Raw genomic sequence first — 12,287 nt, forward strand, 5'->3', positions numbered from 1 at the left:
GCTTTTCACTGTCATTGCTTTCGACTTTGAGTTGTTTAAAGCTCAACATGATGTTGTCTCACCTTATTGCTCGATAAAGGTTTCATTGGTTTTTTTGAAAAATGCATCACTACATATCTTTTCTGCCCTAATTATTATTTGTGTCGAGAAGACACAGAAGAAGTAGTGGTTACGTGAGTCTGCTCGAAGTCACTGAGAAATTCTAGCATTACCGAGAACCGCGAAGCGGATCGAGATATTTAGTCAGAATTTCAAAGTGACTTCTGCACAGTCACGTATCTATGCTTGAAAAACTAAACGCGCACGTTTTGAACTGACAAAAGTCAATGGAAGTCAAGTTGTGGTTAAGTAGCAACACCTGGCATTTTAACTTCTGGCAATGCAGACTTTCGGCATTTTGAAATGTGCAGGTGAATGTTTCAAGACATGTTAACGATTAACGCTGTTTCTGTAGGGGAGGTATCATTTTGGAAGAAGATGGTACCACCATCGGCGCCAGCTTCAACCGGATCATCATGTATCTTAACTTGGTTCTTTTTGATCGATAATGGTATACTTCAGAAATTCACCATTGTATTTTGCATTTGAAAAAACGCTTTGCTGTGAAGTCGTGCCGTTTGAAAAGTATGGTGCTGGCTGTCAACTCTGAGATTCTATCGGTAGAAACTAGAGAATCTCTAAATTTTTCTCTTTTTCGACAAGCAAGAAGTAAGATAGCTTGCAGTACGGACTTTGAAACAATATTCATAAGAGACTCGGTTTTGCCTAGGAGACAAGCAATTTCTGTTGTATGCTCACACGGAAGTGACTTGAATGCCCAAGAAAGCAACAACAGAAGAAGAAAAAGTACATATCTGTACTGTAGTCTGACAATTGCAATTGTATATAATCGTATCAACAACAGAAGTAACTTCATGGTATGATTATGTTAACAAAAACGGGCAAATTGGCATGCAATACGAGAGATCAATTAATGGTTTCTCGTGGTTAGTATTTCTCACAATTCTGACCACAAGCAAGCCTGATAACTTTAAGCATCGAACGAGCACTTCCAGTAAAAGGTGCAACTAAGGCAATCAGGACAAAGATATTAGTCACCAAGCTTAAAACGAACCGTTGAGTAATTTTTGCGAGACAGTGCTGCTCGCATCCCTCTGGCAAGAGAATTTTCCTACAAGTAGACCCAATCAATCTAAGCACATGTGTTGCATCCTCTTTTGATGAACCTCCTTCAGTTTTTGGTTCAACAGATTGACGTGCTCCATCGAAATGATCCACTGGATTTGGTATATTGCCTCCCAACATGTTAAAGCTGAACCCGTCTAGTGTAAGATTGTGTTCAGGTTCTTTAGATGCGTTGAAAGTTTTTGCCGCTGAATCAATAAAATCCAGATTGTCATCCATAGAAAAATTTCAAGTACATTTGCTGTGGATTCAGTGTAGTGCCGTGCATTATCACGTACAGTGCACTGTAATGAGGAACTCGCTCAATTGAGCAAATTTTTAGCACAAAAATACTACTTGTGAAATGATACTTTGAAACATTTGTTGTGGGTTCCTCTCACCGCAAAAAGAGCAGACCTAAGTGGTCATAATGCCACTCACCCAATTGAGCTAACATGCTGTCCATTTTAACGAACTGCATGAAGTGTATTTCGATAAAAATGATGTTTTGCAGTAAATTAGGGCCATAGGTCAATGAATAAATTAGTAAAAGCCAGTGGAAAATTGAGTTCAATTCAGTAACCAGTCAATTTTCCCTGCATCTTCGGGATCTTGACAAGGTTATGTGGTAGATACCATTACTCGTCGGTAAGACTTGTAATCTTGTTCGCGTCTGGCACCTGGATTTCATAACTTTTAAGTAAATTGTCTTTGATGGGTTTGAGTACTTAATCATCAGTGCTCCATTTTCGTCCCAAATTTTTTGTGGTACTGTAGACGAAAAATAGGTATTGGGCAAGTGAAATTTGTCTTAATCCCAAATAATTCCCACAGCATATCTTAAACAATTATGCAAGATGATCTTATCAACAATTTTGCGGGCAGTAAGTCACATCTTATTTATAGGCTTTCTTTCTTGATTTTCATATGTAGCCATCGATTGATTCCATTTCATATTCTGACCTAACTTCTGTGGTGGAATCTAAATTTTGGTACAAGTTAGCCACGAAAAATGTTTAAAGAAGTCAAATCAAGATAGAGGAGGACCTATCAGAACCCAACCTCAGGTAGGCCAAACGGACAACATGCGTTCTTCTCTTTGGCTGCAAAAAATTTGGTTTTTTTGTTTGCATTTCCACTACGTTATTCATCCCATCGATTCAAAGTAAGTGTCATTTCATAGTAAATCATTGTTTAAACATCTGAGACGTGTTTTTGGGGGTTGCACGTGCTTTTGAGGAATGCACACTTGCGTCTTAGGAATCACTTTTTCATTGCCCGAATTTCACTTATAAATTCATGTGCTTTTCTCCCAACCCGCCTAGCCTGATTGTTGTGATAAACTTATTAAAAAGCGTTCGCTATTTAATAAGTTAGTTCTTCAGATCTTGTTTTGGCCCTCCAGGAGTGGATCTGTGACAGAAGGCACCCTGAAACATACGTCAATCATCAATATCATCAAGTTGTATCTTTACATCAAATTTCGCTATTATTTCATAACTATACATTGAAAAAATCCGTTTAATAATTTGTTCTACATATACTGCCATAGTGTTTCTTAGGTGATTGTTGACCCCGCGCTTCAAGCCGAAGAGAATCCAATCCGAAGGGAAACATCACGGAACGTCATGGACACAAATTACGTGGACACTAAGCAGACAAAGGCGACAATACACTAAATCAGAGGTGCTAAACTCGAGGACTTGAATAGAACTCTCCAACGTTATAAACCAATAAATTACACAAAGTAACTGAATTTGATGGTTTTATTGACCACGACGCAAATGCAAAGGAATTTTCAAATAATTAGAGAAACTTAATAAACACAATCATTGACAAATTTCAACCACGATTCTTTTTTGTCTCAAAAACTATTAGTTCCACAAGTAATCATCTTATGGATAATCAAATATTAATCTAATTTATGCTCTATATAACTTAATTAGTAGATTAATTCAACCAGGCATTCACACTTGGACCCCATTATTAAATATTCAATTTAATCACTTCTGTAGAGATGATATATATTTCTTTTCTATGGTAGCCATGTGTTTGATTGCTATTTAACGCACCCCTACGTAATAAATCATATGTTTTCAGAATACTAACAGCCTCTCTCATTTTTAGCCCACCCACTAATGTCCGAGCTGTCACACTGCTCAAAAGGTCTAAACCGTTTCATAAAGGGAGGGGTTTTGGTGTTACTCATGAGCCAATTGTCGGCTTCTTATGTGTTGAGGACTCTGCGCTAGGCGAGAACACAAGAGAGTTTTTGCTGCGTGAGCTACAAAACGAAAGTAATTCTAAACTCCTCATATACTACAACTCTGAGTCATGTACCGTCTAATAGCCAATCATCCCAATTTTCTAGGGAAGCGTTTTCTCAACCCTGCAGCTAATGGCCTAACTTCCGGGAAACAGAGCTCATAAAGAATTTCTACAAACATATTTTTAGTTGGAAAGCAATCTTTATACGCTGCCAAGAAATAAGTCCACCGTTACCTTGAAAAAAATTTTTTTTCCGAATTAAAAAATTCTAAAGCGGAAACGTCAATGTAATGCTTAGTGGTGGTACTTGATCTTATTCTTGCATGAACAAGAACTGAGGATGACGCTTCAAATAACAAACCTTTTCAAAACCGTTATATCTATGGGGACATAGGTTCCCTGTTCCGTGAAGTAAAAGCTGTCCATGAACTTATGAGAAGAACTAAAGCAATAAAATTTAGTGATGAATACAAAGAATTTGATGAATTTATGTCAACAAGAAAAATTTCCAAAGCCTTTCGAAGTCTTTCTGAAGACAAGAAAAGTGTTTAACTGACCATAAAACAGTCCTTGATGTCTTACTTGAGAAACATCCACAACCACGTAAAACAAATATGAGTTGACAAGTGGGCAATGAACATACAAAATTTATGCCATACACTCAGTCCATATTTAAACAATCTCAATGAGTTAAAGATTAGAACGAGTCTGCCATGAAGATGCATCGAAACCATGACTCTTCTGGCCTGAGTGCTAAAAATTAGAGAAAACTTCTGACAAACTCTAAAGCGTCCTCCACTGATCTATGAAAAACGGTTGCTAAACAAGCATTGAGCAAAGCAATTTCTCATTTGAAATTCTTTTTCCCTATAACTTATATCGGTTGAAGTCCTAATGACAATTATGGGAAGAACTATTATCAAGTGCACTAAAACTGACCTCAAGATATTTTGCAAAGATCAACAACTATATGTGAGTCATAAGGTAACTGAACAAGTCATTCATTCATTGAGATCTGCTTTTAAAAAACGGATTTAGAAGCAATCTAGCTTATCGACTCAAAAAACGCTTTGAATGGTCACAACCGTGATCTTGCCTTAAGGAGCTTCCCGAGTTTATGCCCTTCTCTCTATGATTCCACAAGTAATATATTTCGTGGATCATCGTATTTGTTCATTAAGAAACAGACAAAACTCTCTCAGGAAGGTAGAACCCAAGATGACTCTCTTGCAATGTCGGTTTTTGGAATCGCAACTGTCCCCTTAACTAAATTTCCTGACGATTGCTTTGCAAATCAATATTGGTATGCGGACAAAGGTAACGCTTAAGGCTCTCTCGATAACATAAGAAATTTGACTTAATGGAAACACATGGTCTTGCTTTTGGGCTACCAATTTACCAAGAGCCATATTATTACTAATGTACTTCACTTTATCTTTCATTTCATTGTTTTAGGAAACAGTCACTGTTTTCGTTTGTACAAGGTTTCAAATTGAAGACCCGATAAAAAAGAACCTGAGGAATCAATCAACAATGAGCTATTACCTAATTCATTAATTCATTAAAGCATCCCACGTACACTCAAAAATATCGCAACATTTTTTTGTTTCGGATATGGGATAGTATACAGAACAACCTTAAACCTGAATACAGTTTTAAGGAAAACGATCGATCAGTGCACCTGTCAATCCGCTTATTCCTTTTTCTGCCCAAAGCCGAACTAAAGCAAATCATGCATCAAAAAAAAGGAGAAAGAGCTTGAAATGAAATCGAAAAAAAAAAATTTAGAAAGAATTGATAAAAAACGAGATTCACCTATTTAAACTAAGTAGTGAAAAGGAAGCATCAAGTTGGCTGAACGCTTTCGCCAAACAATATAACTTTGGCCTAACAAAAAGCCAGTTTTGTGATGGCATAGTTATTCGGTATGGTTGAGACCTAGTAAAGATGTCATCAAAAAGCGCATGCAATGAAAATTTCTCTGTGGCACTAAAGAGACACTCACATTAGACATATTATGAGACGTAAAGAACTTTGCAATTGCTTTACGTGTTTATTACGTCATGCGTGGCATTATGTTGATCAAACCTAATCTTCAGCCCTTGCAACCTTTGCTCTCATATCAACAACATTTGATGATGATGATGCAAGACTAGGTCAACAGTTTTTGGAAATCCAGGTTAAACAAAACTTTCAACCCACTAGCAAAACTTTGCCCTGAAAGCATTAGTGAAGCCTACAAATATCATGAATTTTTTAAAAGGAAAAATTTTTAACAAAGAGTAATTGGTGTTTAGAAACCAAATTTTTGTCTATTTTCTTCGCCTGCACAGGTGGAGCCGGTCCCGCGGCTTCCGTAGTGCCAAAACATCAGTAGTGGAAGTTCTCTGCGTGAAGAGGGGACAGCTACGCTAACATCATATCATATCTACGGACAAAAATCAGCTGTTAGTTTGTCTCATCTACTTTCGTCAAGAGTTGCCAATCAATCTAAGAGATTTAAATCTTTTGTTCAAGGGCCGATTGAGCACAAGGACTGACAAATTTGTATGCCATGATCTAAATAACAAAAGCATCTCAAGCCACAAATCGAATAATTACAGACTATGTTGTATACATTAGCTATAATACTTCATGACCACGAATAGGAAAAAAGTCAAAGCGCTTATAAATTGCCAGCGCACTAGAAACCTTGATAATTTTAAACAGTTGTTGAGCACTGGGATACTGGGTTTGAGGGTGACAAAGCACTAATCGAAGCGTAAGCAGAGAACGCAGCTGGAAGTCTAAGGTGCTCCACCAGGAGCCGGCACGTGAGATTAAAACACTGGACATTGTTCTGCGCCACCAAGGCAATCCGAATGCTCTACTCAAATAAGGATAATGGACGAACCATGGGAAACTACATAGCAGGGCAAGAGCAAAAGTAAGACTGCTCGAAAGGGCACAGAACGAGAGTGTAGCTCCTGAACCATACGGTTTCATTGCCCTTGTCCTTGAGCCAGCTTCCGTGATAAGCAAAATTCCACAACAACCATGACTCAACAACATTCTCAGGCAAAAAAAATGCTTAAAACGTTCTTGAATTATGTCAAGCCTTCAAATGAACAACTAAAATGTAAACATTGCATAGATTTTTTGAAACACTGTAATAATATTGATGCAAATTTTTTGGCTTAAGTTCTTAAGAAAATTAAAGTGGGAGAAACCAGGGCGTAGATTGTCCGACAAAAAGTTTCAGAATTATAACGACATTTTCTTGAAAGATGTGAAAAGAGAACTTTTATCATCAACAGTGTACAACTCTAGAAAGGAAAGGAGACATCATTCCAAATTGTTTTGTAGGAGACTTACAACAGCTTGACAAAACAGCTTGAGAGACAGGAAAGGATCTTGCGGAATTAACTTCATACTAATGTTAAAACTTTGGAAGGTGTTTAACTGTCGAATTTTCTCCTGGACGTCTGATTATCAGGTCCAAAGCATCCGATCACAGACCAATATTGTGAAGAGCACTTCTTGGTTGACGTAGGCAAATTAGTCGGTGAGTTACGGGAGAACAACGCCGATAGTAAAAGTGAATCGTCAGCCAAGTGATGCGCCAAAAGAGTACGTGACACTAATAGATAGAGGGATTAAAATTTTTCATTTCTTTGAAAAATCAAAAACAACTAGCTGCACCATCTGATAAAAGGTGTGGTTTTTATGTGATGAAGGAAACAAATTACATGTGTAAACAAAAATGAAATCTTTAATGTCGGTCAGTCTAAGGTTCATGAAGGAGAAGGTGACGATCAAAGCATAAAAAGTAAGAAACAGATAATAGCAATTTGTCTCAACTAAAGAAACAGGGAAAGAAAATGGAAAATATCTATCACAGATTCAGGACAATTGGATTGCAACCGGCCAAGTTTTTTGGACTCGCTAAGGTACATAAAAACGATTCTCCGCTTCGGCCTGTTTTCTGAACGCCATGTAGCACTTGCAAGAACCTCATTAAAATTTTGTCTCTTTTTTCCTAAGGTTACCACTTGCAAATATTGAGACTAACTCAAAAAAAGCCAGAACCAATTTCAAGGTTACCATTTTGGAGAAATTTGAGCTAATAGTACTTCTCAATGTTTAAAGCTTGTACACCAATGTTTTGGTTGATGAGGCAATTAAAATTGAGTTTAAAATGATGATGATGTAAGACTAGGTCAACGGTTTTTGGAAATCCAGGTTAAACAAAATTTTCAACCCACTAGCAAAACTTTGCCCTGAAAGCATTAGTGAAGCCTACAAATATCATGACTTTTTTAAAACGAAAAACTTTTAACAAAGAGTAATTGTTGTTTAGAAACCAAATTTTTGTCTATTTTCTTCGCCTGCACAGGTGGAGCCGGTCCCGCGGCTTCCGTAGTGCCAAAACATCAGTAGTGGAAGTTCTTTGCGTGAAGAGGGGACAGCTACGCTAACATCATATCATACCTACGGACAAAAATCAGCTGTTAGTTTGTCTCATCTACTTTCGTCAAGAGTTGCCAATCAATCTAAGAGATTTAAATCTTTTGTTCAAGGGCCGATTGAGCACAAGGACTGACAAATTTGTATGCCATGATCTAAATAACAAAAGCATCTCAAGCCACAAATCGAATAATTACACACTAAGTTGTATACAACAGCTATAATACTTCATGACCACGAATAGAAAAAAAATTAAGCGCTGATAAATTGCCAGCGCACCAGAAAACCTGATATTTTTAAACTGTTGTTGAGCACTGGGATACTGGATTTGAGCGGGACAAAGCACTTATCGAAGCGTAAGCAGAGAACGCAGCTGGAAGTCTAAGGTGCTCCACCAGGAGCCGGCACGTGAGATTAAGCCACTGGACATTGCTCTGCGCCACCAAGGCAATCCGAAAGTTCTACTCAAATTAAGATAATGAAAGAACCATGGGAAACTACATAGCAGGGCAAGGGCAGAAGTAAGACTTTTAGAAAGGGCACAGAACGAGAGTGTAGCTCCTGAACAATACGGTTTCATTGCCCATGTCCTTGAGCCGGCTTCCGTGATAAGCAAAATTCCACAACAAGCATGACTCAACAACATTCTCAGGCAAAAAAATACTTAAAACATTCTTGAATTATGTCAAGCCTTCAAATGAACAACTAAACTGTAAACATTGCATAGATTTTTTGAAACACTGTAATAACATTGGTGCAAATTTTTCGGCTTAAGTTCTTAAGAAAATTAAAGTTGTGAGAAACCAGGCCGTAGATTTTCTGACAAAAAGTAACGACATTTTCTTGAAAAAGGTGAAAAGAGAATTTTTATCATCAACAGTGTACAACTTTAGAAAGGAAAGGAGATATCATTCCGAATTGATTTGTAGGAGACTTACAACAGCTTGACGAAACAGCTTGAGAGACAGGAAAGGATCTTGCGGAATTAACTTCATGCTAGTGTTAAAACTTTGGAAGGTGTTTAACTGTCGAAATTTCTCCTGAACGTCTGGTCATCAGGTCCAAAGCATCCGATCACAGACCAATTTTGTGAAGAGCACTTCTAAGTTGACGTAGACAATTTAGTTGGTGAGTTACGGGAGAACAACGCCGTTGGTAAAAGTGAATCGTCAGCCAAATGATGCGCCAAAAGTGTACGTGACACACTAATAGATAGAGAGATTAGAAATTTTCCTTTCTTTAAAAAATCAAAAACAATTAGCTGCACCATCAGATAAAGGGTGTGGTTTTTATGTGATGAAGGAAACAAAATACATGGATAAACTAAACGAAATCCTTAATGTCGGTCAGTCTAAGGTTCATAATGGAGAAGGTGACAATGTAACCAAAAAAGTAAGAGACAGATAGTAGCAAATTGCCTCAATTAAAGAAACAGGGAAAGAAAAGGGAAAATATCTATCACAGACTCAGGACAATTGGATTGCAACCGGCCAAGTTTTTTGGACTCGCTAAGATACATAAAAACGATTCTCCGCTTCGGCCTGTTTTCTCAACGCCATGTAGCACTTGTAAGAACCTCAATAAAATTCTGTCTATTTTTCCAGAAATTACCACGTGCAAATATTAAGACTAACTCAAAAAATGCCAAAACCAATTTCAAGGTTACCATTTTGGAGAAATTTTTGTTGCTAATAGTACTTCTCAATGTTGAAAGCTGGTAAACAAATGTTCTGGTTAATGAGGCAATCAAAATTGAGTTTGAAAAACTTTGCCCCAATTATGACGGTCCTGACATTCCGGGGCCAACTATGAAGTGCCTTTTGAGAATAGTTGTAACAAATGTTTACTCTAAGTGTAAAAAAAATGTGGAACACTCAATCGCACGGTGCTGCAATGGTTGCTTCGCGGGTAGTATTTTTGGCAATATTGTGCATAAAATGTTTTGAAAAACCAAATGAGAGAAGGGATAAAGAATTTTCTGAAATTAGGAGAATTTGCATTGATTGTAACCGACTTGTTAATTTATGAGGGAAAAAAGTTGAGTGCAAATCATGCAAAAAATGGTTTCTTGCAGAATGCTAAGGTGTTACTGACACGGAGTACAAAAGCTCGAAAAACATAATTTGATCTGTTCCTATTGTGCAAAGGTACAATAGAGGATGCACAGGAATTATAATTATTCAATAGGTGTTTGCATTGCTTTTAAGGGGAATCATATAAATTACCTCGAGTATACAAATTCTCTCCACACAAAATTTTCATTTCACTCTCAAAACGCCCAACTTTAATGGAAATTGGCGTTTCTAGATCTGAGCATAAACGAAAACGATGATAGAAAAACTAGCTGTCATTGGTATTAAAAACCTGCTAAACCGGATTTTTCTTAAGTTTGCGCCGTTGTTCACCGTTAGAGCATAAGAAAAATTGCTACAAGTGTTTTTGAATAGGACTTTCAATGCATCTAGAGAATTGCAATACTTTGAAAAGCCCTTACGAAAAATGAGGAGATCTTGACTGAGTGGTCTTGCAGTTTTGCTTTTGAGAGGTTGGATAAAATAGTCACAACAGAAAAGGTTACAGCATAAAAAAAACCAGAAAAGAGCAATGTCTCAAAATAATTAAAAGCCTCGACAAAAACGAGCTTAAATCGATGTTTTTTGTTCAATACAGAAGAATCCTCACTCGAACTATCGAGTGTAGACCAAAAATTGTTTGTTATTCAAATCATTTTCACAACGACAATATTAAGAACTTGCTTGCGCTCCCCCAAAGTCATCTTTTGACAAAATTTTTAAATCGCATGAGGTATATAAAGTTACATGTAATGAATGCAATACCATCTATGTTGGCCATACCAGTCGACATGTTACCTTTTGAATTTGGGAACATCAAAAGAAGGTTCCCCTGAGGGATAACACCTCGTTGACTTTTGTGTTACAGCGCATAATGTCGAACTAGAAAATCTCGATGCATGTCGGCGGGTCGAACTAGTAATGACAAAAGATGGGATCTACATCGAAAAGTTAATCGCTCAATTAATTTCGAGTCAAGAGCATATGGCGGCTAGAATAGACATTGAAGTGTCAGTTCAAATTGCAAAAAAATTGAGTTTTGGTTCTTTGCAATAAATAATCTGGTAAATGTTAATGCAAAACTTTGTCAAACCCAAATTGTAGAAGATAACAGCAGATAAGATTGAAAATAAAACCTGCTTTTTAGGAATTGAAAACCAAATTCCCTCAAAATTAAAAACTCTATTTTGAACATTTCAATTTTTTGGTGTTTTAAATTTAAATTAAGTAATAACTTGATTTTAACTGTTATGGATTTCAAAAGTTTCTTGTTACTTTGACTCATTTTGTAAAAACTGATGAGAGACAGTTTTATATACTTTAAATATAAGCTTAATGATTAATATTGCGAGATTTAAGGAATACCCTTGGTTAGTTTTTAAGTTCCAAATCAAAATTCAAATTTCACGGTCATTTCTATTTGATTTTTTTTATTTTACTACAATCAGCACAGTTGCAATTCAACCGAAAAGAACACTTTTCCATCTTGTTGAAACTGCGATTGAATTGGCTCAGATACGCCTTCAAAATTATTCTGTTATAATTAAAAATCTGGGCCAAATCAACACCAAAATCCTGTTCAAATAGGTTAGCCAAAATTTTGGCTTGCAGCCGGAGGTCGTTTCCGTGCCATTTTTTTTAATAACCTTTCCCTTGCATTAGAATTGTGCTGATAACTTTTATCACTCTTTAGACACACTTTGGAGTCCACTCTAGCCGAAACTTGTCCTTGACAATTGAAAAAAAAGGTTAGTAGAATTTGTAACTCGTGATAGAGCGATACAAGAGGCAGCTTCAATTTCTGGATTCCTTCCATATAGCCAATGGAATAGTATCATGAAATTTTTTTCTACGCTCTTTTTTGTAAACTCTCACCTTTGAAGACCGTTAAGCTAAATTTGGAAAAATTGAGTTTCATAAAATTCGCGTTACTCCACTTCCACGACCTGCTTTACCGAGGCGTACTGAAGCGTTACTGAGCTCTCAGATACAACTTTAAAGATTTGGACATTAAGCAATTAGACAGATAATTTATAAAACGGATGAAAAACAGAGGACCAAGCACAGACTCTTGAGTGACACCACTATCTATGAACAGTAACTTCTTCGGATAAAAAGCCTTCAACTCTGACTCTCTGTCTTCTATTAGTCAATTAATTTTCTATTAGATTGTAAACAGCCCGGGAGAAACCGTATTAATAAAGTTTCTACAGACTACGATGAAAGTTTTTTGGAACCTAAGTAGAGTGTAGAAAGACTTTTACTGTTCAACCCGGATTGGATTTCAATATAAAACATTATCATCTGGGTTGTTAAAGCTGCTTTTAACAGAAACCG

This window comes from Convolutriloba macropyga, chromosome 5, assembly GCF_964194025.1.
Source record: "Convolutriloba macropyga chromosome 5, txConMacr16.3, whole genome shotgun sequence".
Taxonomy (NCBI): domain Eukaryota; kingdom Metazoa; phylum Xenacoelomorpha; order Acoela; family Convolutidae; genus Convolutriloba; species Convolutriloba macropyga.